Below are 24995 nucleotides of genomic sequence, written 5' to 3'. Positions count from 1 at the left end.
TTTACTAAGAAAGTGAAATCCCAAATATGACATATGTTGCATGTGACCACTTTCTAAATGGCATCGTGTAATCATAGCTTTCGGCCGTGGGAGCCGTGCCAATTTACACTCATCAGAGGGGTACACAAAGTACGCAGTCTAGACTACCAGTTGTCCGACTTTCATTTTTGTGGAAGTCGCGGTGGCTGAGCGGGCTAGACGGCTGACTTTGTGTGCTGGCGATTAGGTGCCTGACTCTGAGGGTGCGGGTTCGAATCCCGGATGGGACTCAACCGAAAAAAGTACTAGAATTTGTACTTTACTAAGAAAGTGAAATCCCAAATATGACATATGTTGCATGTGACCACTTTCTAAATGGCATCGTGTAATCATAGCTTTCGGCCGTGGGAGCCGTGCCAATTTACACTCATCAGAGGGTTACACAAAGTACGCAGTCTAGACTACCAGTTGTCCGACTTTCATTTTTGTGGAAGTCGCGGTGGCTGAGCGGGCTAGGCGGCTGACTTTGTGTGCTGGCGATTAGGTGCCTGACTCTGAGGGTGCGGGTTCGAATCCCGGATGGGACTCAACCGAAAAAAGTACTAGAATTTGTACTTTACTAAGAAAGTGAAATCCCAAATATGACATATGTTGAAAAATCTGATATTGCAAACAAGTTGGGCGAAACTTTGGCTAAACATTCGTCCTCCTCAAATTATCATCCAAAATTCCAGACTTATCAAACACACCAAGAGAAGAAACCAGTGAATTTTAAATCTGATAATGGTGAAGATTAGTCGGACAACTGGTAGTCTAGACTGCGTACTTTGTGTACTTTTGTACTTTACTAAGAAAGTGAAATACGAAAGAAAAATGTGAAATAAAGTACAAATTTGTACTTTACTAAGAAAGTGAAATCCCAAATATGACATATGTTGCATGTGACCACTTTCTAAATGGCATCGTGTAATCATAGCTTTCGGCCGTGGGAGCCGTGCCAATTTACACTCATCAGAGGGGTACACAAAGTACGCAGTCTAGACTACCAGTTGTCCGACTTTCATTTTTGTGGAAGTCGCGGTGGCTGAGCGGGCTAGGCGGCTGACTTTGTGTGCTGGCGATTAGGTGCCTGACTCTGAGGGTGCGGGTTCGAATCCCGGATGGGACTCAACCGAAAAAAGTACTAGAATTTGTACTTTACTAAGAAAGTGAAATCCCAAATATGACATATGTTGCATGTGACCACTTTCTAAATGGCATCGTGTAATCATAGCTTTCGGCCGTGGGAGCCGTGCCAATTTACACTCATCAGAGGGGTACACAAAGTACGCAGTCTAGACTACCAGTTGTCCGACTTTCATTTTTGTGGAAGTCGCGGTGGCTGAGCGGGCTAGGCGGCTGACTTTGTGTGCTGGCGATTAGGTGCCTGACTCTGAGGGTGCGGGTTCGAATCCCGGATGGGACTCAACCGAAAAAAGTACTAGAATTTGTACTTTACTAAGAAAGTGAAATCCCAAATATGACATATGTTGCATGTGACCACTTTCTAAATGGCATCGTGTAATCATAGCTTTCGGCCGTGGGAGCCGTGCCAATTTACACTCATCAGAGGGGTACACAAAGTACGCAGTCTAGACTACCAGTTGTCCGACTTTCATTTTTGTGGAAGTCGCGGTGGCTGAGCGGGCTAGGCGGCTGACTTTGTGTGCTGGCGATTAGGTGCCTGACTCTGAGGGTGCGGGTTCGAATCCCGGATGGGACTCAACCGAAAAAAGTACTAGAATTTGTACTTTACTAAGAAAGTGAAATCCCAAATATGACATATGTTGCATGTGACCACTTTCTAAATGGCATCGTGTAATCATAGCTTTCGGCCGTGGGAGCCGTGCCAATTTACACTCATCAGAGGGGTACACAAAGTACGCAGTCTAGACTACCAGTTGTCCGACTTTCATTTTTGTGGAAGTCGCGGTGGCTGAGCGGGCTAGGCGGCTGACTTTGTGTGCTGGCGATTAGGTGCCTGACTCTGAGGGTGCGGGTTCGAATCCCGGATGGGACTCAACCGAAAAAAGTACTAGAATTTGTACTTTACTAAGAAAGTGAAATCCCAAATATGACATATGTTGCATGTGACCACTTTCTAAATGGCATCGTGTAATCATAGCTTTCGGCCGTGGGAGCCGTGCCAATTTACACTCATCAGAGGGGTACACAAAGTACGCAGTCTAGACTACCAGTTGTCCGACTTTCATTTTTGTGGAAGTCGCGGTGGCTGAGCGGGCTAGGCGGCTGACTTTGTGTGCTGGCGATTAGGTGCCTGACTCTGAGGGTGCGGGTTCGAATCCCGGATGGGACTCAACCGAAAAAAGTACTAGAATTTGTACTTTACTAAGAAAGTGAAATCCCAAATATGACATATGTTGCATGTGACCACTTTCTAAATGGCATCGTGTAATCATAGCTTTCGGCCGTGGGAGCCGTGCCAATTTACACTCATCAGAGGGGTACACAAAGTACGCAGTCTAGACTACCAGTTGTCCGACTTTCATTTTTGTGGAAGTCGCGGTGGCTGAGCGGGCTAGGCGGCTGACTTTGTGTGCTGGCGATTAGGTGCCTGACTCTGAGGGTGCGGGTTCGAATCCCGGATGGGACTCAACCGAAAAAAGTACTAGAATTTGTACTTTACTAAGAAAGTGAAATCCCAAATATGACATATGTTGCATGTGACCACTTTCTAAATGGCATCGTGTAATCATAGCTTTCGGCCGTGGGAGCCGTGCCAATTTACACTCATCAGAGGGGTACACAAAGTACGCAGTCTAGACTACCAGTTGTCCGACTTTCATTTTTGTGGAAGTCGCGGTGGCTGAGCGGGCTAGGCGGCTGACTTTGTGTGCTGGCGATTAGGTGCCTGACTCTGAGGGTGCGGGTTCGAATCCCGGATGGGACTCAACCGAAAAAAGTACTAGAATTTGTACTTTACTAAGAAAGTGAAATCCCAAATATGACATATGTTGCATGTGACCACTTTCTAAATGGCATCGTGTAATCATAGCTTTCGGCCGTGGGAGCCGTGCCAATTTACACTCATCAGAGGGGTACACAAAGTACGCAGTCTAGACTACCAGTTGTCCGACTTTCATTTTTGTGGAAGTCGCGGTGGCTGAGCGGGCTAGGCGGCTGACTTTGTGTGCTGGCGATTAGGTGCCTGACTCTGAGGGTGCGGGTTCGAATCCCGGATGGGACTCAACCGAAAAAAGTACTAGAATTTGTACTTTACTAAGAAAGTGAAATCCCAAATATGACATATGTTGCATGTGACCACTTTCTAAATGGCATCGTGTAATCATAGCTTTCGGCCGTGGGAGCCGTGCCAATTTACACTCATCAGAGGGTTACACAAAGTACGCAGTCTAGACTACCAGTTGTCCGACTTTCATTTTTGTGGAAGTCGCGGTGGCTGAGCGGGCTAGGCGGCTGACTTTGTGTGCTGGCGATTAGGTGCCTGACTCTGAGGGTGCGGGTTCGAATCCCGGATGGGACTCAACCGAAAAAAGTACTAGAATTTGTACTTTACTAAGAAAGTGAAATCCCAAATATGACATATGTTGAAAAATCTGATATTGCAAACAAGTTGGGCGAAACTTTGGCTAAACATTCGTCCTCCTCAAATTATCATCCAAAATTCCAGACTTATCAAACACACCAAGAGAAGAAACCAGTGAATTTTAAATCTGATAATGGTGAAGATTATTAAGAGGTATTTTCATTACATGAACTTCATACTGCGCTATCACAGGCTCACGACACTGCAACAGGACCTGATGATATCCATTACCAACTCTTAAAACACTTGCCTGAATCATGTCTCGAAACGTTACTTGGCATTTTTGACCATATTTGGACAACACAACAGTTTCCCTCTTCATGGGGAAAAGCCACAGTTGTTCCTATTCCAAAGCCTGGGAGGGATCATACAGATCCATCAAATTACCGACCTGTTTCATTAACTAGCTGCGTTTGCAAAACCATGGCGCGAATGGTAAATAATCGCTTAGTCTGGTATTTGGAAACCAACAATCTGATTACTGATATACAATGTGGTTTTCGTAAAAACCGAAGCACAATTGACCACTTGGTTCGTTTGGAATCATTTGTTAAAAATTCTTTCATTAAAAAACAACATGCAGTATCAATCTTTTTTGATCTTGAAAAAGCATATGATACTACTTGGAAGCATGGTATTTTGAAAGATTTACATTCTTTTGGGTTGAGAGGTCGCTTGCCTCAGTTTATATCTAATTTTTTTAAATGACAGACAGTTTCAAGTACGTGTGGGAACAACCCTCTCAGACTACTTTCATCAAGATCAGGGTGTTCCACAAGGCAGTATTTTGTCTGTGACTTTATTTAGTATTAAAACCAATAGTCTTTCTAAGGTTTTAAGTGATTCAGTAGATGGATCACTATTTGTGGATGATTTTATTGTTTCTTGTAGAGGTAGAAATATGCATACAATAGAGAGGCAATTACAAATTTGTCTCAATAAAATTGAAAAATGGTCACTTGAAAACGGGTTTAAATTTTCGATAACAAAAACAAATTGCTTGCATTTCTGCAGAAAGTATAAACCGCATAAAGATCAAGAACTATTTTTAAATGGCACCCCCCATCAAAGTAGTAAAGGAGGCCAGGTTCTTGGGTCTTATTTGCGACTCACATCTAACTTTTCTACCCCACATTAAATCCCTTAAAACTAAATGCCTGAAAAGTTGTTTCCAATTCAAAGTGGGGACGAGACCAAACTACCCTACCCCATTTATACAGATCTCTCATCCGTTCGAAACTTGATTACGGCTCCATCGTGTATGGTGGAGCCTGTAAAAGCAACCTCAAAATACTTGATTCTATCCACCATCAAGGTCTAAGACTATGTCTTTGGTCATTTAGAACTTCTCCTATTGACAGTCTTTAGGTCGAGGCCGATGAGCCATCTCTTACTCAACGACGTATAAAACTCTCCTTACAGTATATAACAAAACTGTATTCTAATGAGGCCAACCCTGCATTTAACTGTGTTTTTAATCCTCTTTATGTGGATTTATACAATAAAAAGTCTTCTCTTGTTCCGCCTCTTGGACTTAGAGTGAAACCTTTTTCTGTCTGCTTGCGGCATTGAGCTAGCCAATATATCTCCTTCCCGTCTACTTTCGTCTCCACCTTGGCAGTTAGTTAGACCCGAAGTTGACCTAACACTGGCGAGGTTTAAAAAATCAGAAAGAAATGAATTACAATATAAACAAGAATATAATCAATTAAAAAGTAACTATAATACATACAAATCTTTATTTACAGATGGGTCAAAGGATGGTGGCGCTATGGCTTGTGCCACTGTCATTGGATCCAGAACAATATCTTTCAGATTACCAGATAATACTTCTATTTTCACAGCAGAAGCAAACGCTATATTAACGGCTCTTAAATATATTGAAAGACATCCTAGACATAAACAGTATATTATCTATTCCGATTCTCTGTCTTGCCTCCAGGCAATTAAAAACCTGTCATGTAAACATCCACTTTTAATAAAAATAATTGAATTATTTAATAATCTTGCAACTGGAAAATACGACATCGTCTTTTGTTGGTTACCCAGCCATGTGGGCATTTCTGGCAATACAATGGCCGATCTTGCTGCCAAGGCAGCACTCAACAAATCCACGACTCCACTTCTTATCCCATACTCTGATTATAAAGCTACAATTAGATCGTATATCCGAGATCTGATGCAAAAGAGGTGGGACACCCAAATGGGTGTAAATAAATTACATGCAATAAAGCCTCATATTGGTTATACCCACTTGGGTTGTCAGTCCAGATTTGGCAACCTATAGCTCATTTTTATATTGTACTGTCCTCTATAGATGCATTGTTTTAGGTCTATTCACTATTTTTACATTCTACTCTGTGATATTCTAGTTAGTTTTACTGTCCTTCGTCTCTTCAGCCGCTGAAACAAACATACAAGTTTTAAATACTTGGTAAGTGAACATTTTACTTTGAAAATTCATTAATATAATCCAAGAACTTTCATTTTAGATACATCTAGCCATACATTAAAAATACAGATATGCTACGATTAAAACAGTTTAAAGTTGTATTTAACTTCTAATGTTTTGGGACTTACGTTCGGTCTCGGGAAGGCAATAATTTCACAGCACTTTATCCCAACTCGAGGAGACAACTGCCAACAATCTCAGTTACTAATTCAAACTTTCCATTATACAAAATTTATATATTTACAGTTCAGATGACAAATATGATTCTTTTTAAAATTACAATAATTAAATGAGAGTTGTTATTAGTAAAAAGATTCGTCATGGTTCGTGATTTGAAATATCTATCACATGTGATGGAATATTCAACACAGTCAAGCAAGCCATGCACAGCAATAGGTATTCATATGTATATCTGGTGTGGCCAATTTGACATCGTCGCATAATGACCTCGTCAAATCTGGACTGACAACCCAAGTAGGTGTTTGTTGCATGTGATTTATTAATACCTACTTGGGTGTCCCACTTCTTCTGCATTAGGTCACGTATATAAGATCTGATGACAGTTTTATAATCATTGTATGGTATAAAAAGTGGTGTCACAGATTTGTTGAGTGCTGACTTTGCAGCAAGATCGGCCATTGTATTTCCAGAAATGCCAACGTGGCTGGGTAACCAACAAAAGACGATGTCGTATTGGCCAGTAGGAAGATCATTATATGGTTCATTGATTTCTGTTAAAAGTGGAAGTTTAAACGATAATTTTCTATCTAGGGGAGTCTAAATAGATTATATATTGTTTATGATAAGGGTGTCTTTGAATACATTTAAGAGAAGTTAATGTGGCCTTTGCTTCAGCTGTGAAAATAGAACCGCTGCCCGGTAATCTAGAAGACAGTGTTCTGGAGCCAATGATCCGCCACCGTCCTTGGACCCATCTGTAAATAAGAATTGTTAATTGCTACATTGACTTTTTAATTGATTATATTCTAGTTCATACTGTAATTCATTCGTTTCTGCGGCAGTACCATCATCGGCACCCGTGGCGAGCCACCTCCTCGTGGTGGGTGCTGGGTAACGGAAAGAGCTCGCCGACACCCCCGTAGTGGACCCGGGGGGATATTTGGTCCACCAACCCGTTTGCCGTGGGTTGCGGCCCTGTGTCGGTGGAGGAAGGGATCCTGGTGGTTGAGAGCAATGGGGGCCTGCAACCGTGTTCCTGTTGCTCAACACACCACTTTGGCCCTGACTTCACCTAGACGTGTGGTAGAATGGGCCCGGTTCTGCCAATCGGCTGGTCATGCCATGCCCTTTGCATGAAAATAATGATCATGTTGGACGCTGTAAACTGTTTCGCATTTATGAATGTGACTGTTATTTTCTTACATTTACTGCTGTTTGTTAGCCTAGAGTACAATGCCAGAAGGCGGTGGCTCATGGGCCAATCCGGTGACGTTGACCTCTGAAATCTGTAGGTTTCCGATTACTTGTAATGGGCCGGACCAGCCAGACATTCAATTTGGTAAACCTCTTCAGCTTTTCATGTCATACTTGCTGGAGTATAACATCCTTGTATCCTTGGTGTTTGCATCCTGGATGCCCGGTGCACTGTAACATTGTCCTTGTTGACACTCCGTGGTGGGTGAGGAGCAAGGATGTCGAATTGATATCTTTCACAATGTCACAAGACTATTCTGGTTCCGCTAGATATGAGAAAAAGAGACGTTTGGAACAGGACGGTTCCAACGAAAGTGTTTCAAAACTGTAGAATCGTGGTCTCGTTTCTTGGTGATTGAAGCTTCTGATCATGCACCTATCAAATTAAATCCATTTGCTGTGTCCAAAGCTGTTTCTGGGATCTGCGGAGATGTGAAAAATGTAACTCGTCTTCGAAATGGCTCACTTCTTGTGGAATGTGAGAGAAAGTAACAATCTCTCAATCTTCTATCGGTCACTCAGTTTGCCAACATGGAGGTGGTAGTATCCCCTCATAGAACGCTTAACTCATGTCGAGGCATTGTTCGAGACAGAGATCGATGCCTGTCAGACATGTCAGAACAAGAAATTCAATTTGAATTAGCAGATCAAGGTGTAACATCCATTAAACGTTTCACCAAAAAAGTTGATGGCATTATTAAAAACACAAACACATACCTTGTTACATTTGCATGTGCGTCAGTCCCACGATCAATTAAGGTTGGTTATTTGAATATCGGGGTGGAGGTGTATATCCCCACTCCACTCAGATGCTATAACTGTCAAAAATTTTGTCATGGCTCAAAGTCTTGCCACAATCTTGTTGCGTGTCATCGGTGTGGTGAGCATCATGACCATTCTGATTGTGTCAAAGATATTAAATGTGCAAACTGCGGAGGAAGTCATGTTGCTTCTCCGAAGTCATGTCCTGTGTGGCAAAAACAGTCCGAAATAATCAAAATCAAATGCAAAAATAATCTTTCTTTTTTTGAAGCCAAAAAACTGTACGCAAGCCAAGCACAAAATCCTACCACCTTGTCTTACTCTGCTGCAGTTACCCGATCTGCACCGACCTCCTCTATCATGTGTTAGACTGACTTAACTTGGGTACATTCTGATCAGCCTCGCAGTGTTAGTACAAACATTCAACCAAACATTGCATCCTCAGAAACAAAAACTACTCAGACTGTCGTTCAAACAGAGCAAAATGTTGGCAAATCAGACATTCAGAAAGCCAAGAAAGACAAGAAAAACCAGAACAAACTGTTGAAAGTTGGAAATCCTCCTTCTGTGGACATCACTACTGAAAACATATTTGCTCCTGTGGATATGGGGGTGACTCCATCTCAGGAGAGAGGAAGAAACGTTTCTTCCTCACGTTCCCGAAACAGGTCCCCAATTGAGCCTCCATGACTCAATCTGTAAATCTCATCCAGTGGAATTGCAGAGGACTTAGAAATAATATCAGCGAAGTACTGTTATTAATTCAAGATTATAAACCATCAGCACTCTGTCTCCAAGAGACGTATCTTAAACCTACTGATAGACTTGACTTAAGACAATACAATTGTCATCATTTCTTTTCTCCACCAGGAAGTAAGGCGTTTGGAGGAGCTTCTATTTTTATACGACAGGGAATCATTAACAGCCCTGTTCCTCTTAATACAAATCTTCAAGCTGTTGCTGTCCGGTTAACTCTGCATATTGTATTTACTTTGTGTTCATTGTATATCCCTCCCTCTACCTCCCTAAGGCAATCTGATCTTCAACAGTTATATGATCAGCTCCCTAAACCATGCATTATCATGGGAGACCTGAATGGTCACAATCCTATATGGGGAAGCGTAAACACAAACAGTAAAGGGACGATAATTGAGGAATTCATTAACAACAATAATTTATGCATTTATAATGATGAGTCTCACACTTATTTACATCCTGCTACTGGAATGTATTCCGCGCTTGACCTCTCTCTTACAGATGCTACCTTATTAAATGAATTTGAATGGTCGGTCCATGACGACCTTTGTGGCAGTGATCACTTTCCCACCATTCTGAAAACCATCAGCCCAACTGCTGATTCATCATCACCTAGGTGGAATTTTAAAAAAGCGAACTGGCAACTGTATTAGGTATTGTGTATTTCAAACACCTAACACCTGACCGATTTGAAAATACCGAAGATCCGATTAAGCTATTGTCTGATCAGCTCACTGCTATAGCTGATCAAGCAATACCAAAGTCCTCTGCAAACCCCCACATTCGCAAACCGTGGTTCAATAATGATTGTAAACAGACCAGAAAGAATAGGAAGAACGCTGAAAAGTTTTTTCGTAAACATCCAACGGTCCATAATTTAGACAAAGTAAAACTTTTAAATGCTAAAGCCCGACGCACTTTTAAACAGTATAAACGTCAGTCTTGGAGAAACTATGTTTCGAAGATAAATTCACGAACACCTATTTCAAAGGTATGGAACATGATTCAAAGAATAAAGGGCAAAGGTTCAAAATCGACTGTTCACCATCTGAAGGAAGGTGACAATTTATTAACCGATACATATCACATTGCCAATAAGTTTGGTGACACTCTCGCCAAACATTCATCTTCGTCAAATTACACACCTGAATTTCAACAGTATCAGAAACAACAGGAGAAGAAGAAAATCAATTTTAAATCAGACAATGGTGAAGACTATAATGAATTATTTTCATTACATGAGCTCCACACTGCCCTTGACCAAGCTCATGATACAGCAACAGGAGCTGATAATATTCATTATCAGCTCTTGAAGCATTTACCTGTATCATGTTTGGAAACACTTTTAAATATTTTTGATCAAATATGGACTTCCCATCTTCGTGGCGTAATGCCATTGTTGTCCCTATTCCTAAGCCTGGCCGGAATCATACTGATCCTTCAAATTACAGACTAATCTCTTTGACGAGTTGTGTATGCAAGACCATGGAGCGAGTGATAAATAACAGACTAATATGGTATCTTGAAACCAATAACCTTATATCAAATATTCAATGTGGTTTTAGGAAAAATCGCAGTACAATGGACCACTTAGTACGATTGGAATCCTTTGTTAAAAATGCTATAGTACATAAACAACATGCAGCATCGATATTCTTTGATCTTGAGAAAGCGTACGATACTACCTGGAAGCATGGCATTTTAGAGGATTTATATGATTTTGGTTTGAGGGGTCGTTTGCCTTTTTTATATCACGGTTTTTGAGCGACAGACAGTTTCAGGTCCGAGTGGGTTCTACCCTGTCTAACCATTATAATCAGGATCAGGGTGTCCCACAAGGCAGTATTTTGTCTGTCACCTTATTTAGTATCATAAACAGTTTATCCAAGGTTTTAAATGATTCAATTGATGGATCGTTATTTGTGGATGATTTTAATATTTCCTGTCGTGGTAAAAATATGCATACCATTGAACGGCAACTACAATTGTGTCTAAACAAAATAGACAAATGGTGTCTTGAAAACGGCTTTAAATTTTCTAAGTCTAAAACTAACTGTATACACTTCTGTAGAAAATACAAGCCACATAAACACCCAGAACTATTTTTAAATGGCACTCCCATCAAAGTTGTCATGGAGGCTAAATTCTGGGGTGTAATTTTTTATTCTCATTTACCCTTCTTACCCCATATCAAATCCCTTAAAGCTAAATGCCTAAAGGCGCTAGATTTGTGGAAGGTTGTTTCTAACTCAAAGTGGGGAGGGGATCAAACTACCCTCTTACACCTATATCGATCACTGGTCCGTTCAAAACTTGATTATGGTTCCATCGTATATGGTGGAGCCTGCAAAAGCAACCTTAAACTTCTTGATTCTGTGCACCATCAAGGTTGAAGACTTTGTCTTGGATCTTTTCGAACTTCACCTATTGATAGTCTTTACGTTGAGGCCGATGAACCATCTCTTACACAACGTCGTATAAAATTGTCTTTACAATACATTACTAAATTATACTCTAATAAATCTAACCCTGCCTATAACTGTGTGTTCAATCCCCTTCATGAGGATTTGTACGACAAAACATCTTCTCTGGTTCCACCTGTAGGGCTCAGAATTAAACCCTTTCTTTCTTCGGCCGGCATTGAGCTGGAAAACATAGCTCCTTTCCGTCTTCTTTCTTCTCCTCCTTGGCAGTTGGTTAGGCCACAAGTCGACCTAACATTAACTTCATTTAAAAAAATCAGAAACTAATGATTTACAATATAAACAAGAATATAATCAATTAAAAAGTACATATAGCAATTACAAACCCTTATTTACAGATGGTTTCAAGGACGGTGGCGCAGTTGCTTGTGCCACTGTCAATGGGATCCAGAACAATATCTTCTAGAATTCCAGATAACAGCTCCATTTTTACTGCGGAAGCAAATAGCACTTTTAAAAGAAATTATTGAATTGTATAACGATCTTGCTACCGGCCAATACGACATCGTCTTTTGTTGGTTACCCAGCCACGTTGGCATTTCTGGGAACACATTCGCTGACCTTGCTGCTAAAGCAGCACTCAACAAATCTGTGACACCAATTCTCATTCCACACACTGATTATAAAGCTACCATTAGGTCTTATATTCGTGATCTGATGCAGAAAAGGTGGGACACTCAAGTCGGTATCAACAAATTACATGAAATACAACCCTACATTGGTTACACCTACTTGGGTTGTCAGTCCAGATTTGAAGAGGTCATCATGCGACGATGTCGCATTGGCCACACAAGATATACGCATGAATATTTGCTTAAAGGTGAAGGTCCTCCGTTCTGTATCCCTTGTGATGAAAGAATCACAGTCAAGCACGTTTTGCTTGACTGTGTTGAATATTCCATCACAAGGGATAACTATTTTAAATCGGGAACTACGAAGGGTCGTTTTAGTATCGTTAGTAATCATTTAATCATTGCGTTTTTAAAAGAATTAGATTTATTACATGACTTGTAAATAGATGAATATTTTAAGATTGGAAGTTGAATTAGGAACTACGATTGTTAGTGGCTGTATCCTTGAAGGGGGTTGAAGTACCGTAAAACTATTGTCCTCCTGAGAGGGTACGTAAGTCCAAAAACTGTTGCAGTCAGATTTTTAGCCGTAGAATAGGTGTCATTTTTATTTGTGGCTAATCTTGCATAAAATCGCTAGCAGCTGAGGGGATGGTGTAAATCCAGCTAGGGACCATGCAAGTAGCAGAGGTATTGTAAGTCCCCATGGTCCCTAGTATGGTGATCTACCCTCTGTTGTTGGCGATCTATGGCCTGTTTTCATATTGTACTGTCCAAATAATTATACTGTTATATTTTTATAAGTTTCCACACTAGTTTTAATATTAACTGTGATAGTCTAGTGGTTTTACTGTCCTTCGTCGACAGGTTCTACATAATATGCACATATATATATATATTTTTATGTCACGTATGTTCTCGTCACGATATGGCTGCAACATTGCCGATGTGATGTTAAATCTTAACTCACTCACTCTCTCACTCAGTACCATCATCGAAATACTACTAGTAGTGTCATGCAGTGGTGTGACATGCAGCAGTAGTTTGAAATGAAGTGGTGTGTCATGCAGGTGTGGCAGTGTGTGAACCGCAGGACTGTGGCATGCATTGAGGAGACATTCAGTGGTTAAGAGACACTCAGTGAAGAGACCTTCACTGATGAGATTTATTTAAGTATCACGTGAAAGATACTTTCTGCAAAAGTAAAAAAGACTGCAGAAAATAGACATTTAGTAAGAATGGACGTTTGTGAAAATCCTATTTTGGATAAATATTACTATTTTCTCTTCAGTTATTAACGTGTATTATTAAACTGTAAGGTGGTATCCAAGTAATGAAGTACTATTATATTTCTTTCATATGTTCATAGCCACTGTAGATTTTGTTGTATCAATATTTATGTCAATCTAATTTTTAAAATATTTTGGTCAAGTATATCTGTGCCCTTTTACGTTTATTTAAGGTGATTGTCTCACTTATCGATACAATTATAGGGGCTGGTACTTTGAGTCCAAAATGCTTACATATTTTATGGGCACCCGTGGCGAGCCACCTCCTCGTGGTGGGTGCTGGGTAACGCTAAGTGCTCGCCAACCCCCCGTTGTGGACCCGGGGGCATATTTGGTCCACCAACCTGTTGGCCGTGGGTTGCGACCCTGTGTCGGTGGAGGAGGGGATCCTGGTGGTTGAGGGCAATAGGGGCCTGCAACCGTGTTCCTGTTGCTCAACACACCACTTTGGCCCTGACTTCACCTAGACGGGTGGTCGAATGGGCCCGGTTCGACCAATCGGCTGGTCACGCCAAGCCCTGTGCATAGTACTTATTTTTGCACACTTTTGACTTTTCAAAAATTATTGTGTGGTCTTGGCTATTTCATATTTGCTAAAAGTCTTGTTTTTACAATTTGCCTAGAGTCCTATGCCAGAAGGCGGTGGCTCATGGGCCAATCTGGTGGGATCTATCCTTTTTAGGCATTTTCCTGCTTGAGTATACTCTCCTAGTATCCTTGGTGCCGTCTGACGGAGATCCACAGACAAAAGGCATCGTCCTTGTTGACACTCCATGGTGGGTGGGGAGCTAGGAGAGTGAATCCAATTTAATACAATCATGGCACCCCCACTTAAAAAACGTTCGCATGAATCAGATGATTCATTCTCGTCAGAGGACGAAGATACTACAGCTCTCTCAAATCCTGCAAGTTGGTCTCGCTTTCTTGTCATGTCTGATCCAAATGATGGTCCTCTTAAATTGAATCCTTTTGCTATTGCGAAAGGCATAGAAGGTCTGGCTGGTGAAGTCAAAGAAGTTAAAAAATTACGATCAGGATCTCTCCTTATTGAATGTAAGAAACAAATTCAGTCACAAATTCTGCTTTCAACTAAATCTCTGGCCAATGTTCCCGTTAAGGTGTCGTCTCACAGGACACTCAACAATAGCAAAGGCATCGTCCGTGATACTGGACGCTGCCTATCTGACATGACTGAAACAGACATTGTTTCCGAGTTACACTCTCAAGGAGTCACTGCTGTCAAACGATTTACATTCAAAAGAGAAAATGAAATTGTAAAAAGCAATACGTACTTGTTTACTTTCTGTCTTCCATCCCGCCCAAGCTCACTTAAAGCTGGTTATTGTCAACTAAGGGTAGATGCCTACATTCCAAATCCCCTAAGATGTTACAATTGCCAAAAGTATGGCCATGGTTCCAACTCTTGCCATAATCCAGCTGCCTGCAACCGATGTGGAGGGAAATGTGAAGACAGTACACTGTGCAATAACCCATGTGTTTGCGTCAATTGTTCTGGGAGTCATCCCTCGTCTTCCAGAGAATGCCCGTCATGGAAATTCCAATCAAAAATTTCTCGTGTCAAACACGAACGAAATATCACCTTTTCTGAGGCTAAGAAATACGTCATTGCTCAGGAATCTACCGGCCTATCTTATGCTGCCGCAACTGCTTCTCCTGTGGCTTCTGCTACAACTCCAAGACCTCTTCAATGTAAATCGGTAGCTTGCCAGACCGAATACACTTGGGCAAAATCTTCAGCTCCAACCTTGATCCCTACCGCAAATAAAGAGAATTGTACACAAACATCCAGTTCACAAACCCTAAATCAGTCTATGCCATCTAGCGATAAGGATTCGTCCTCTTCTCAAAATACGACCTCATCTCAAAAATCAAAATCAGAGAAAAATGAGACACAACTTGAAAAAATCAAATCCAAAACTAGAGCTGAAACAAATAGAAAGAATCAAAGTGGTAGAACGCCGAAAGGGGCCAATAATCAGGTCCAAATATTTAACAAATTTGGATCACTCGAAGACATGGATATGTCCGACCACAACCATGGAAGGGCACATAGCTTGTCTCCAGCCAGGAAGGTGAGGGGTCGATCTCCTGTTCATCCCCCATAGAGATTGCTTCTTCTCCTCTAATACAATGGAACTGTAGAGGACTCAGGACAAATTTAAACGATTTACATCTGTTAGTCCAAGATTTTAAACCGTCAGCATTCTGTTTACAAGAGACATATCTCAAGCAGACTGATCTTTTTGAATTACGTCAATATAATGCTTATCATTGTTTTTCTCCTCCGGGTGGAAAAGCCACTGGAGGATCTTCAATCCTTGTTCGGAATGATGTAATCCACAGTCCTGTTCTACTTAAAACAAGTCTTCAGGCCGTTGCAGTAAGACTTACTTTGCATGTTGCAGTTACTCTTTGCTCTTTGTATGTTTCGCCTTCCTCATCCGTTCAGCAAATTGATCTTCAGGCTCTGTATGATGAACTCCCTAAGCCCTGTATAATCATGGGTGATTTAAATGGACACAATCCACTCTGGGGCAGTCGTAATACAAACACTAAAGGTAAAGTACTGAAGGAATTCATTTCAAATAATGATCTATGCATTTATAATGACGGTTCAAATACGTATTTACATCCTGGCACTGGAACATATTCATCTCTTGATTTGTCTTTTACTGACTCCAGCCTGTTGAATGAATTTGAATGGTCAGTCCATGACGACCTTTGTGGAAGTGACCATTTCCCAACAATGCTGAAGCCTGTGAATCCATCTGACGTTCCGCCATCATCAAGATGGAATTTTAAAAAGGCTAACTGGCCTCTGTATGAAATTCTCTCCGCTGAACAACTTAAACCTGAATTTTTTAATGATATTCCTGATGCCATTAAATGTTTCTCAGATAAGCTAAATACCATAGCTGACGAATGTATCCCAAAGTCCTCTTCAATTCCTCACATACGAAAACCATGGTTTACAGATAAATGCAAACAGGCTAGGAAGGCACGGAAGAAAGCCGAACATTATTTCCGTCGCCATCCTATGGTCCACAATTTAGATAAATTTAAAATTTTGAACGCCAAAGCTCGACGTGCTTTCAAGCAGAGTAAACGCCACTCTTGGCAAACCTATGTCTCAAAAATTAATTCGCGCACGCCGATATCAAAGGTGTGGAATATGATCCAGAAAATCAAGGGTAAGAGATCGAAAGATGGGAACCAATTATTGACTAGTAAATCAGATATTGCAAATAAACTTGGTGAAACGTTGGCCAAACACTCTTCCTCATCTAATTATGTACCTGAATTCCAAAAATATCAAAAACAGCAGGAAAGGACACCTATTAATTTCAATTCAGATAATGGAGAAGACTACAATGAAACATTTTCGATACATGAACTTCACACTGCTCTTGATCAGGCTCACGATACTGCTTCTGGAGCTGATGGTATACATTATCAACTCCTGAAACACTTGCCAGACTCATGTTTGGAGACACTATTATATATTTTTGATAACATTTGGACAAGTGGACAATTCCCTTCCTCGTGGCGTGATGCTATTATTGTTCCCATCCCTAAACCTGGACGTGATCATACTAATCCTTCTAATTATAGGCCCATTTCACTAACTAGCTGTGTTTGCAAGACCATGGAACGCATGATAAATAATCGACTTGTTTGGTACTTGGAAACCAATAACCTCATAACAGATATACAATGCGGTTTCCGTAAAAACAGAAGTACTGTCGATCATTTAGTGCGTTTAGAATCTTTTGTTAAAAATGCCATAATTAATAAACAACATGCAGTGTCAATCTTTTTCGATTTACAAAAAGCGTATGACGCGACATGGAAACATGGAATTTTAAAAGATTTACATGACTTTGGATTACGAGGTCGTTTACCTCAATTTATATCCAACTTTTTAAATGACAGAAAATTTCAGGTCCGAGTGGGTTCAACCCTGTCTGATCATTACAGTCAGGATCACGGTGTCCCACAAGGCAGTATTTTGTCTGTCACACTGTTTAGCATTAAGATTAACAGTTTATCCAAGGTTTTAAACGATTCCATCGATGGATCGCTTTTCGTGGATGATTTTAATATTTCTTGCCGCGGTAAAAATATGCATACTATTGAACGGCAACTGCAGTTGTGTTTAAACAAAATAAATAAATGGTGTCTCGAAAATGGATTTAAATGTTCTCAGTCAAAAACTAATTGTCTACACTTCTGTAGAAAATATAAGCCACATAAGGACTCAGAACTGTTTTTAAATGGCACTCCCATTAAAGTGGTCAAGGAGGCCAAGTTCTTGGGTATAATTTTCGACTCCTATTTAACTTTTCTTCCACACATTAAATATCTAAAAAATAAATGCTTGAAGGCTCTGGATTTACTAAAAGTTGTTTCCAATTCAAAATGGGGAGGGGATCAAGCTACCCTCCTTCACCTATATAGATCACTGGTCCGCTCAAAGCTTGATTTTGGGTCCATCGTATATGGGGGAGCCTGTAAATGCAGCTTAAGACTACTGGATTCTGTCCACCACCAAGGTCTTAGACTTTGTCTCGGATCCTTCAAATCCTTCTCCTGTGGTCAGTCTTTACGTCGAAGCAGATGAACCATCTCTTTCACAACGCCGTATAAAATTATCCGTACAATATATTACAAAACTTTTTTCTAGCAAGTCTAACCCTGCCTTTAACTGTGTCTTTAATCCCCTCTATGGGGATTTATATACTAAGAATTCTTCCCTTGTTCCACCTCTTGGGCATAGAGTTAAACCATTCCTTTCTGATGCTGGCATTGAGGTGGAGATTATACATCCTTCGCGTTTACTTTCTTCTCCTCCTTGGCAACTAGTGCGGCCAAAAGTTGATTTAACTCTTACACAGTTTAAGAAGTCAGAAACTAATCACTTACAATATAAACAAGAATATAATCAATTAAAACATAAATATAGCAATTACAAACCCATATTTACCGATGGGTCCAAGGACGATGGCGCAGTAGCTTGTGCCACTGTCATTGGATCCAGAACAATATCTGCTAGATTACCTGATTGCAGCTCCATTTTCACAGCTGAAGCAAACGCCATACTAATGGCTCTTAAATATGTTCAAAGACACCCCAAGCATAAACAGTATGTAATCTATTCGGACTCTCTTTCTTGCCTTCAGGCTATTAAAAATATTTCTTGCAAACATCCACTTTTAATTGAAATTATTGAATTGCATAATGATCTTGCTACTGGCCAATACGACATCGTCTTCTGTTGGTTACATGGGCATTTCTGGTAACACAATGGCCGATCTAGCTGCTAAAGCAGCACTCAACAAATCTGTGACACCACTTCTTATTCCTTACAGCGATTACAAAGCCACCATTAGATCTTACATCCGTGATCTGATGCAAAAGAAGTGGGACACCCAAGTAGGTATAAACAAATTACATGCGATAAAACCCTCTATTGGTTACACCTACTTGGGTTGTCAGACGAGATTTGAAGAGGTCATTATGCGACGATGTCGCATTGGCCACACAAGATACACGCACGAATGTATACTAAAAGGTGAGGATCCTCCGTTTTGTATCCCTTGTGTTGAAAGAATCACAGTCAAGCATATCTTGCTTGACTGTGTTGAGTATTCCATCACAAGGGACACTTATTTCAATTCAAGAACAATGAAGGATCTTTTTAACAATACTAGTGCTCATTTAATCATAGGATTTTTAAAAGAATTAGATCTGTTAACTGATTTGTAAATAGATATATATTTTATCACTGGAAGTTTAAATTAGTAACTCAATATGTTAGTGGCTGTACCCTCAAAGGGGGTTAAAGCACTGTAAAATTATTGTCCTCCTAAGAGGGTACGTAAGTCCCGAAACATTTGATGTAAATTTAAGGTTTCCAGGTTTTTAATCGCAGTATTTTTGTCATTTTAATGTATGGCCAATTCTCCGCATAAATGCCACTGACTGAAGGGATGGTGTAAATCCAGCTAGGGTCCATGTAGGTAGCAAAAGTAATGTAAGTCCCCATGGTCCCTAGTATGGTGATCTACCTTCAGTTGTTGGCAATCCATAGCCCATTTTTATATTGTATTGTCCTCTTATAGTTGAACTGTTTTAGATCTAATTACTAGTTTTACATTCTCTGTGATATTCTAGTTGTTTTACTGCCCTTTGTTGACAGGTTTTTATGATATAAATGTATTCCATTTCCTGTTTAACGTTCTCGTCACGATATGGCTGAAATATTGCCGATGTGACGTTAAATATTAACTCACTCACTCACTACATATTTTATGAGCGCTTTATGCCAGTGAAACACACAACTTCATGGATGAGAACGACGTTTCGTTAACAAGCTAATAGTGAATACAACCAGATGATGAGGGGTATATATACACAGTATGTTTTGACAAACAGCGGATTAATATTAACAACATATAACTGAATAACAACTGGTACATAATTGGGAGAGGCCAGTGGGAGACTAGGAACAACAAAGGAGACTTGTGATGAAACCAATAAACATAGGAGTTAAGTTGTAATAACAACCTGACTAGGTGCTTTATAAAGGCTACTGTTAATTCTTTGGTGGTATATAGTGTACTTGGTCTCTGTGGGAATCCGTTTTGTGGCGGCCAATTTCGATAGCTTCCAATAGTTTTCCTTTTGTGAAGTCTTGATTCTTGATTGATAGGATTTCGACTTTGTGTTTCGAGAGTGCATTTTCTGTAATTTGTATTGTTATTTATTACGTGATATTTATTAATGGGTCACAGCTTTGAGAGTTTTCAGTGATAGTTATTATGGGTCACATTTTGCATCGCGGCAATAGTAATTTAGCGGCACGCCTTTCAAGGTAGCGCTTTAGAGTTGCCTCCCCTTAGGCGCTTTTCTGCAAATGAGTATGTGTCTTTGACTGTTGGGAAACACGAGCACGGTTGTGAAGATTCCATACCTCGCTGGAATGCTCAAGAATCAGTGACTGTGTACATATAAGGCTGGTTGTTGTGTTGACGACACACAGACAGAATACTGGCATTGTGTCGGCCTACATACGAGGGGGTTCAATAAGTTTTGCAACTTTGATATAAAACAGACTTACATGACCAATTTGTTTACTTTTACTTTTCAATATAACATCCCTTTATCTCAATACACTTATTCCATTTTGCTTTAAGGCTTTTGATACCACTTTTGTTGAAGTCTTCTGGTTGCCCCACTAAACACGTCTCTGTGGCAGCTTTGACATTTTCGTCATCTCGGAAGTGCCTTCCACGTAGGGCAGTTTTCAGTTCCTGAACAGGAAGTAGCCGTTGGGGGCTAGGTTTGGACTGTAGGCTGGGTGACTTAACTGTTCAAATACACATTCACCTATTGCAGCCTGTGCAAATCGGGACTTGTGAACCGGGGCATAGTCGCACAAAAGTCACGTGACAACATTCCACGACTTTTCTGTCGAATGGATTTGGGCAGTTCTTGCATTAAGTTGGCATAATATTGACCATTCATTGTAATTTTGGGTGGCAAGTAATCAGTTAATAATATGCCTTTGGCATTCCAAAAGGTAGTGGCCATAACCTTGCCGGCAATATAGCGCGTTGCTCATGTTTGAGGGAATCCATGATTATGGAGACCCCTAGGTCAATGGAGCATTTATATCTAAATTATTGGTGTCTAGGAAATTGTTATGACATGTGTCAATGGTATGTTTTGACTAGCGTAACATCTGCTGAGAGCTGACAATGCCCAGCTTGCAAACCTTATTGAACGTACATCTGTCTGGCTCTTCGTCAAGACGGACCTACATTCAAGATCGATTGCTGTGAAAGATTCGGTATTCGGTAATACATCTGTCTGGCTCTTCGTCAAGACGGACCTACATTCAAGATCGATTGCTGTGAAAGATTCGGTACTACTGGTTCTCACTCACAAACCAAGTCTTTGGTGAATTGATATTATATTTGTGACCCATTCCTTTAGATTTGATTCTGCTGCATTGAACCTCTATTGTGAATCGTTGTATCTTGCTCTTTGGTCAACACATTTTTTGAATATTTTAGACTTGTCGGTGATATATTTTCTGGTTCTGTGGGGATTTCGTACACCTTTTGTTACGGAAAATTATTAAGGTATCATTTGTGTCAGAATCCAAAATACCACACAACTTGACAATCACAGCAACACAGCCATACGTCCAGGCTACCCCCACACAACGACACCTCTCTCCTCCCCCATCCCCACCATTTATCAGCCCATTGTCACGTTACGCTCAGCTTAAATGTATCCATTTATGACGGACTCTGTCTTCAAGTGGAAGGAGGAGGAGGCGAAACGGCGCTTCAAGACCATGTTGCGACGCCCTCTGGATGCCACGCTATGTTTTGCAGGGAGCACATGAGGATGGGACCTTCACTGCTATCGAAGGATGGCGTCCACTTGACATCAAATGCCAATGCCAAGTTGGCGTCCTCGGATGATTCCAACATGTAATAAAGTACCTAAAGTACAATTCATAAGCTTTCTGCAACACGAAAACCTTTCTAAAACTTTGGCGACAGTTGTAACCGCCCTGAACTTTCAATTTGGATGGGAAGTGTAAACGTTAGAAAACATTTCAAGGACAGACATCTTATGAACGCACCACCATGTCCCTCTATTACCACCCCTAAACACAACACATGATATGCACGTGCAAAACGCAGTAGCCCCATACACGTGCATGGGGTCCCACTCTTGATTTTGACGATGTTTTAAGAAGGCCGAGAAATCAATTAGAACATTTATTTTGACACTTCATCTTGCATCATACAGTTAGTGTTTGTTTCTGGTCGTTTGTTTTTAAATGAAATCGTATACATGCAAATTACATGCCATACACCAAACATCTTTCAAACACGACTACATTCCAAATAACTGTGGTTGTAAGGAAGTGCAAACAGTGATGCACTCTCACATCATTCAATAATACCATATCAGCATTTGACTCCGATAAATCTCCTAAATATTATTAATCGCAATAAGAAAAAAATGAAGTTGCCCTACTTTTTTGAAGAATATATAAGCGGAGGAAACTCTACTCTCCAATGTTTACATAAACACTCTTCTCAATAAAAAAACCCTATTGTCAGTATTGAATGGATGCTCTCACTCTGATATCTGCCGATATCAAAGGTGTGGAATATGATCCAGAAAATCAAGGGTAAGAGATCGAAAGATGGGAACCAATTATTGACTAGTAAATCAGATATTGCAAATAAACTTGGTGAAACGTTGGCCAAACACTCTTCCTCATCTAATTATGTACCTGAATTCCAAAAATATCAAAAACAGCAGGAAAGGACACCTATTAATTTCAATTCAGATAATGGAGAAGACTACAATGAAACATTTTCGATACATGAACTTCACACTGCTCTTGATCAGGCTCACGATACTGCTTCTGGAGCTGATGGTATACATTATCAACTCCTGAAACACTTGCCAGACTCATGTTTGGAGACACTATTATATATTTTTGATAACATTTGGACAAGTGGACAATTCCCTTCCTCGTGGCGTGATGCTATTATTGTTCCCATCCCTAAACCTGGACGTGATCATACTAATCCTTCTAATTATAGGCCCATTTCACTAACTAGCTGTGTTTGCAAGACCATGGAACGCATGATAAATAATCGACTTGTTTGGTACTTGGAAACCAATAACCTCATAACAGATATACAATGCGGTTTCCGTAAAAACAGAAGTACTGTCGATCATTTAGTGCGTTTAGAATCTTTTGTTAAAAATGCCATAATTAATAAACAACATGCAGTGTCAATCTTTTTCGATTTACAAAAAGCGTATGACGCGACATGGAAACATGGAATTTTAAAAGATTTACATGACTTTGGATTACGAGGTCGTTTACCTCAATTTATATCCAACTTTTTAAATGACAGAAAATTTCAGGTCCGAGTGGGTTCAACCCTGTCTGATCATTACAGTCAGGATCAGGGTGTCCCACAAGGCAGTATTTTGTCTGTCACACTGTTTAGCATTAAGATTAACAGTTTATCCAAGGTTTTAAACGATTCCATCGATGGATCGCTTTTCGTGGATGATTTTAATATTTCTTGCCGCGGTAAAAATATGCATACTATTGAACGGCAACTGCAGTTGTGTTTAAACAAAATAAATAAATGGTGTCTCGAAAATGGATTTAAATGTTCTCAGTCAAAAACTAATTGTCTACACTTCTGTAGAAAATATAAGCCACATAAGGACTCAGAACTGTTTTTAAATGGCACTCCCATTAAAGTGGTCAAGGAGGCCAAGTTCTTGGGTATAATTTTCGACTCCTATTTAACTTTTCTTCCACACATTAAATATCTAAAAAATAAATGCTTGAAGGCTCTGGATTTACTAAAAGTTGTTTCCAATTCAAAATGGGGAGGGGATCAAGCTACCCTCCTTCACCTATATAGATCACTGGTCCGCTCAAAGCTTGATTTTGGGTCCATCGTATATGGGGGAGCCTGTAAATGCAGCTTAAGACTACTGGATTCTGTCCACCACCAAGGTCTTAGACTTTGTCTCGGATCCTTCAAATCCTTCTCCTGTGGTCAGTCTTTACGTCGAAGCAGATGAACCATCTCTTTCACAACGCCGTATAAAATTATCCGTACAATATATTACAAAATTTTTTTCTAGCAAGTCTAACCCTGCCTTTAACTGTGTCTTTAATCCCCTCTATGGGGATTTATATACTAAGAATTCTTCCCTTGTTCCACCTCTTGGGCATAGAGTTAAACCATTCCTTTCTGATGCTGGCATTGAGGTGGAGATTATACATCCTTCGCGTTTACTTTCTTCTCCTCCTTGGCAACTAGTGCGGCCAAAAAGTTGATTTAACTCTTACACAGTTTAAGAAGTCAGAAACTAATCACTTACAATATAAACAAGAATATAATCAATTAAAACATAAATATAGCAATTACAAACCCATATTTACCGATGGGTCCAAGGACGATGGCGCAGTAGCTTGTGCCACTGTCATTGGATCCAGAACAATATCTGCTAGATTACCTGATTGCAGCTCCATTTTCACAGCTGAAGCAAACGCCATACTAATGGCTCTTAAATATGTTCAAAGACACCCCAAGCATAAACAGTATGTAATCTATTCGGACTCTCTTTCTTGCCTTCAGGCTATTAAAAATATTTCTTGCAAACATCCACTTTTAATTGAAATTATTGAATTGCATAATGATCTTGCTACTGGCCAATACGACATCGTCTTCTGTTGGTTACCCAGCCACGTGGGCATTTCTGGTAACACAATGGCCGATCTAGCTGCTAAAGCAGCACTCAACAAATCTGTGACACCACTTCTTATTCCTTACAGCGATTACAAAGCCACCATTAGATCTTACATCCGTGATCTGATGCAAAAGAAGTGGGACACCCAAGTAGGTATAAACAAATTACATGCGATAAAACCCTCTATTGGTTACACCTACTTGGGTTGTCAGACGAGATTTGAAGAGGTCATTATGCGACGATGTCGCATTGGCCACACAAGATACACGCACGAATGTATACTAAAAGGTGAGGATCCTCCGTTTTGTATCCCTTGTGATG

Source organism: Haliotis asinina, chromosome 2 (genome assembly GCF_037392515.1).
Source record: "Haliotis asinina isolate JCU_RB_2024 chromosome 2, JCU_Hal_asi_v2, whole genome shotgun sequence".
Taxonomy (NCBI): Eukaryota; Metazoa; Mollusca; class Gastropoda; order Lepetellida; family Haliotidae; genus Haliotis; species Haliotis asinina.
The sequence above is the reverse complement of the archived record's forward strand: the minus strand, read 5'-3'. Positions refer to the sequence as shown.